The sequence below is a fragment of the Talpa occidentalis genome, unplaced genomic scaffold, assembly GCF_014898055.3.
Source record: "Talpa occidentalis isolate TD23 unplaced genomic scaffold, MPIMG_talOcc4v2.1 talOcc4.6, whole genome shotgun sequence".
NCBI lineage: Eukaryota > Metazoa > Chordata > Mammalia > Eulipotyphla > Talpidae > Talpa > Talpa occidentalis.
This window is the reverse complement of record NW_023604972.1, coordinates 28,418,039-28,424,038: the sequence shown is the minus strand read 5'-3', so window position 1 is coordinate 28,424,038 and position 6,000 is coordinate 28,418,039.

Sequence of the window (6,000 nt, the reverse complement as noted above, 5' to 3'; positions counted from 1 at the left end):
TAATATTTTGACAATATGGGATGTTCCCCCTTAGGTGTGGACACCTGAGGTCCGGAGCACCCATACCCCATTTTATCCTCTCATTTGCCAACTGGTGCTTAGGTTGTTTTCAGCTCTTGGCTCTCATAAATAATGCTGCAATCATCTCATTTTCTTTTTTTATATTTTATTTACTTTTTATTATTTTATGTATTTTTTACATCATTCTTCATTTTTGTACGATATGTGCTTTCTCATCTCGGGTATAGTCCCCGTGAAATTCCCACCACCAATTCACCAGTGCACCATCACCACAGTTCCTTGTGCTCTTCCCAGCCCTGTCTTGTTCCTACTCCCTTCTCCCTCCTTGCAGAATGTCTCTGGTTTATAGTTTCCTGTTGACTTTGATTTTTACTTTATTATAATTACTTTTTTTTTCTGATCCCTTTTTTGGATTCTCTATCTTCCTCCTATAAGTAAAACCATCCAGTTTTTTTCTTTTTCTTTTTGGCTTATTTTACTGAGCATGATCCCTTCCAGCTCCCTCCATGTTTCTGTGAATGGCATGAGTTTATCTTTTTTGATTGCTGAGTAATATTCCATCTTGTATATATACCACATCTTCTTGATCCAGTCATCTATTTTTGGGCATTTGGGTTGTTTCCATAGTTTACCTATTGTAAATAGTGCTGCAATAAACCCAGGGGTGCATGTGTCCTTTTGAATTAATGTTTTTGTGTCCTTTGGGTAGATACCTAGGAGTGGAATTGCTGGATAATATGGAAGCTCCATTTTTTAGCAGTTTGAGGAGCCTCCACATAGTTTTCCATAGTGGCTGGACCAATTTACACTCCCACCAGCAGTGCAGGAGAGTTCCTTTTTCTCCACATCCTTGTAAAGATTTGTTGTTACTTTTTTTTTTTTTTTTATATGTGCCATTTTCACTGGTGTCAGATGGTATCTAATTTTGGTTTTGATTTGCATTTCCCTGATTACAAGTGGTGTTGAACATTTTTTCATATGCCTATTTGCCATTTGCATTTCCTCTTTGGAGAAATTTCTTTTTAGCTCTTCTGCCCATTTTTTGACTGGATTGTTAACTTTGTTTTTGTTCAGTTTTGTCAGCTCTTTGTTCATCTCATTTTCTAATAAACCATTAAAAGTCAGCAGAATTGTGTGGTCATTACCCAGCATGCTTTGTAACCAGGAGTTGAATCCCAGCTCTGCCAGTTTCTACTTGTTTGACCTTCAGGTTACTTAACCTCTCTGTGCCTCAAGACTTAAAGTAACATGTGTTTTTTTTTTTTCACCTGAAAAACAGGAATAATAATAATCCCTCCCACATGGAGTTATTGTGAGCTTAAAATGATATAATCTATTTGCCTCCATAAATGCAAGTTATTATCTGGGAATACTGCACCCTCTTTTTCTTTTTTCTTTTTTTTTTTTTTTTTATATAGAGAGGCATGTTTTCTTTCTTTCTTTCTTTCTTTCTTTCTTTGTTTTGTTTATACATGCACTGGGTACAGTCAGAAGCGCGGGAGGGTGAGAGAATTCACCAGAGCCAGAGCGGGGAGCAGAGCAGGCAGAAGGACCGAAGTACACTGCTGAGGGGAGCAGCGGGCGGCAGGAGAGGTCTGCGCGCCATGTGGGACCCTCCTCCGGTGGCCGGGGAGCAGCCGGGGATCGAACTGGCGCTGCAGAGGCTGCGGGCAGCTTCGCAACCCAGCGCTCAACCGCTGCGCCACCGGGGAGGCCCTGCACCCTCTTTTTCATAGGAGATGAGCAGAGGCTGCCCTGTTTATGTAGGTGAAAATGCTTCAAATTACCATTGTTGTTGCCATCTGGTGCACGTCACCCATTTATATTACCTGCCTGGCCCCCATGTGCATCTTCAGCCTGCAAGCCCTGCCTAAATTCATGAATCTGGTCCAACAGTCACCCTTTAAGATAAAGAAAGAATTACCTCCCTGTCACCGAGTTAGCCAACAGCAGTGCTCACTGCTGCCCACCCATTGAAGCCAACTTCCACGGCCGCCAGACCTAGGGATTCTGGGCCTTTCATCCAGTGCTGGTGAATTACAGCAGGGCCACAACATCGCTCACAAGGCATGCAGAGCAAATGGATTTCTTTCTTTCATCTATAACTGATATTCTTCCTGAGATGGCAGGAACAACTTAGACTTGCCAATGAATGGTATTTATTCATTTCTCCTCCAAATGAAATTGTCTACTTTCTGTTTAAACTTAGTTTCTTGAAAACCATTTGTACTCTCCATCAAGAGTAGTTTAAAGGTCTTGATGGAATGACTTCATCTCTCTAATTTTTATCTTCTCTCCAATTGTTTCATCAGTGTCTGGGTATATGAAAGCCATACTCTCTTGAGGCTTTGGGGGAGAAAAAGACCCCAAATAAGCCACTGTGTCCAAGTGCCTGGTTATCTTGTTGTCATTCTCTGGCTGAAATCTGTTGTCACGTATCCTTTATGTTGTCAAGGTCTGACAGCTTCCCCTCACTGGCCCAAGTTCCACAGAGTTCTCACACTCCACCCCAAGTCTCACAGAGGCTGATATCTGGCTCCTCTGCACTCTCAACTCTGAGCTCCTATACCCAGGGTAACTCTTCCCCATGGCTACAATCCTCTCAGGGAAGGTCCCAGGTAAGCCCCTAACAAACTTCCACCCATGCAGCCTGAGTGTGGGTCGCCAGAAAGAATCTGCAACAAAACTGAAAAACCAGTCTGTTATTGGCAAGGGGTTGGGGGAGCAATTTCAGAGAATCCAGACTGCGAAGAAGTGGTAAATACAACAGGAGACAAGAGGATGTGCATGCAAGGAGAGGCTAGGGCACATGGTTGTCTCTGGAGAGAGTGCACAGAATCACAGGATATTGGAAGAGCAGGGAGGGACAGAGGGGAGGCTGGAAGAGCAAGGAAAGGAGAGTATCTGCTGCCTCCTTCTGGTTCAGTCTCTGTTGAAATTTCACCCCCCAGGACGAAATTCTTCTGCTTATCAGGAGGGAATGTTCTCACTCCCTCCATGTCACCCTGAGAGAGCCAGACCAGTGTCAAATTATGCTGCATGAGCTTGAAAATGGTGGGCCGCTGATTTCAGCTGCAATAGTTCCCAAGGGGTTCACATTTCAATGAGAGGGTGAGGTGAATAGCGTGGCCTGGAGGCAGCTGTATGCTCAGAACGAGCAGCTGCAGGCTGACCTGGTCAAGTGGCCAGTTACTGGCCCAAGCTGCTGACAATGACAAAGGAGTATCAGGGGATGGAAAGAATCTGAGGTCACTGGTAACAGTCCCAAGACAGGGCCCAAGAACATGTGGCCAAAGCAATCTGAGGCAAAAACTTTAGGTCCAGTAAACCCCCATCTCAGTTCTTATAGGATCGCCTGGATCTGAACCTCACCACAATGCAACAAAGAGCAGCTGTGGAAAGCTATCTTCCAGCCCCCATCTCCTAACCATACTGATTCTGCTTGGTTGGAGGGTCCCCAGCTCAGTGTGTGTGTTGGGGGGAGGGGCAGTAATCTGAGATGACACCCCAGGGTCCTACATGATGCCCTCTGCATTTTCTTGGTCTCATCTAAACCAATCCTCACCTCCACTCGGAGGAAGCATCTCCCGTCTCTGGTTCCTCTCATCTCCTTCTACCATCCCTCAAAGCCAGGAGCAGCTTCTATCTTTTGTCCCCCAACCCTTCTCATCCTCTGTCCTCAACAGTCAGCCTGAGGCCTGGGCATGATGTGGAAAAGGGATCGCCCCAGTTCTGTGCACGATGTCTCTGGGCCGACACCATTTCTTTTTAAAAAAAAAAAAAAAATTATTTATGTACACAAGAACTGGGGTATAGACCAAAGTTGCGAGAGGATGAGAGGATTCATGAGAGACTTAGTGGGGAGCAGAACAGGCAGACAGACCAAAAACACTGCTGAGGGGAGCAGCAGGTAAGACAGGAGAGGTCTGCCGCACCGTGTGGGTATCTTCCTGGCCGGCTGGGGATCGAACCAGCACTGCAGAGGCTGCATACAGCTTCACAGCACGGCGCTCAACCCCCTGCGCCACCAGGGAGACCCTGATTCTTGATCTTGTTGGGAGAAGACCCCTGCCATATGGGTCCCCACTAGTCCTTACTGAGGTGACATCTTCTCCCCGCCAAAAAGAGCAGGCTTGCTGTAAAGCAGGTGACTCCCAAACCCCAGTACTCCTTGGCCATGACAAACCATTCTTACTCTTCCCTCAGTGTTTCCTGGGAGCACCTGGGGAGGCCCATGGGAGATACTGAAAATGGGTATAAATTATGCAGCTCCAGTGGGTTCTCTGTTCTTATACAGGACACATTCGGCCTTTACAATTTGTTAAAAATCCCACATGAATCCTTCACATCAGCATGTAGGACATTTGACAGCACCTGCCCTGGCCCAGCAGGGGCACCGGGCCCATGTACTTGGATATCATTGTCTTTCCTTGGACTTTCAGATAGTTGGTTGATTTACGGTCTCAATTCCCTGACATGCTCAAGAAAAGTTGTGAATTTGTGGATTTTTCCTGGCAGAGCATCACTAAAATATTAAAGCCCAAATAAACACATTCACAGTAAACAGATAAACTGGAGAACAAACCATCAAATAACAAAACTCTTGGATAATAAATATATGGTAAGGAATGAACTAGATGGAAATGAGAACTGTAAAGGACTGTTGTTTTCATTAGAATCCTTCTTGAATTAGGTAATTCATCACCATGTTCATATATTACTTTGATAAAAATATTTTAGAGTCATGGAAGGCTCACAAGATCTCATATACCACTGATTCATGAGCAATAAGCAAAGCACCCACATCGTATGTGGTTGATTGCTGTTGCAATTTGGGGAACACATAAAACAGAGCCCAAACCTGTCCCATGGAGAGACTTCCTAGTCAGATCCTCTCCAAGAAACAGAAATGGTAAGTCTGGGAAGTCCTGGCATTTCTCTGCTCTTCTTTCCCTATTCGATGACTGCAGAAACTTGATTGCAGCACCCAGGTAGCATTTAAGAGTGCCCTTAAGATTGGTGTTCATATAATCATATTGCCAGAGAGGAGTCATGCAGAGCAGCTAATGCCGCCCAGACAAGCTTGAACACCGCAGCGATTACTCACCTGGGCTTCGGTCAAGCTTTATTTCAGCAAACAAACACTTTGCCATCTGCTGACACCAACACTTACCAGGGGTTGGAGCCGTAGAATTCCCAGACAGCCAGGCACCCCTAAACCTTCTGAGCCATGTCGGGGTTCTACTTGTCTTCTCCCAAAGACAATCTATAATCAAGCATTTCCAGAACTCAGTTACAGAAAGAAATGAACCACAATGATAGGATATGTAATATTTTAGCTATTAGTAAATTCCTTGGACTCTTTCCATTGAGCTGCTTAGAACTAAATAAGAACTAGCCTTCATTTTGTATAAGATAAAGTCAGATCAAGCAGAAATTTGAAGCTTTAGAAATACAGAATGCTTTTTTAATTTTTTAATTTATTTTTTACATCATTGTTCGTTTTTAAACAATATTTGCTTTCTACCCCTCCCCAGGTGTACAATTTCCTTCCCAAGGCACCCGTGCACCATCACCACAGTCCCCTGTGCACCTGCCTCCCTCCCTCCGATCCCTCTCCCTCCTCCTTCCCTGCAGGATGTCTCTGATTTATAATTGTCTGTTTTTGTTGTGTTGTGTTTTGCCCTGTTATTATTTCCCCCCCTGATGTCTTATTGGGTTCCCCTATATTCCTGCTATAAGTGAAACCATCCGATATTTTTCTTTTTCCTTCTGGTTTATTTCACTGAGCATAATTCCTTCTAGCTCCATCTACGTTGCTGCAAATGGCAGGCGTTTATCTTTTTTGATTGCTGAATAGTATTCCATTGTGTATATGCACCACATCGTCTTGATCAGAATGCTCTCAAAGAAAGGGAAAAGTGTCAAATTATGTATCAAGGCTTTAATAATCTTATAGACATCCAAAAATAGATATTT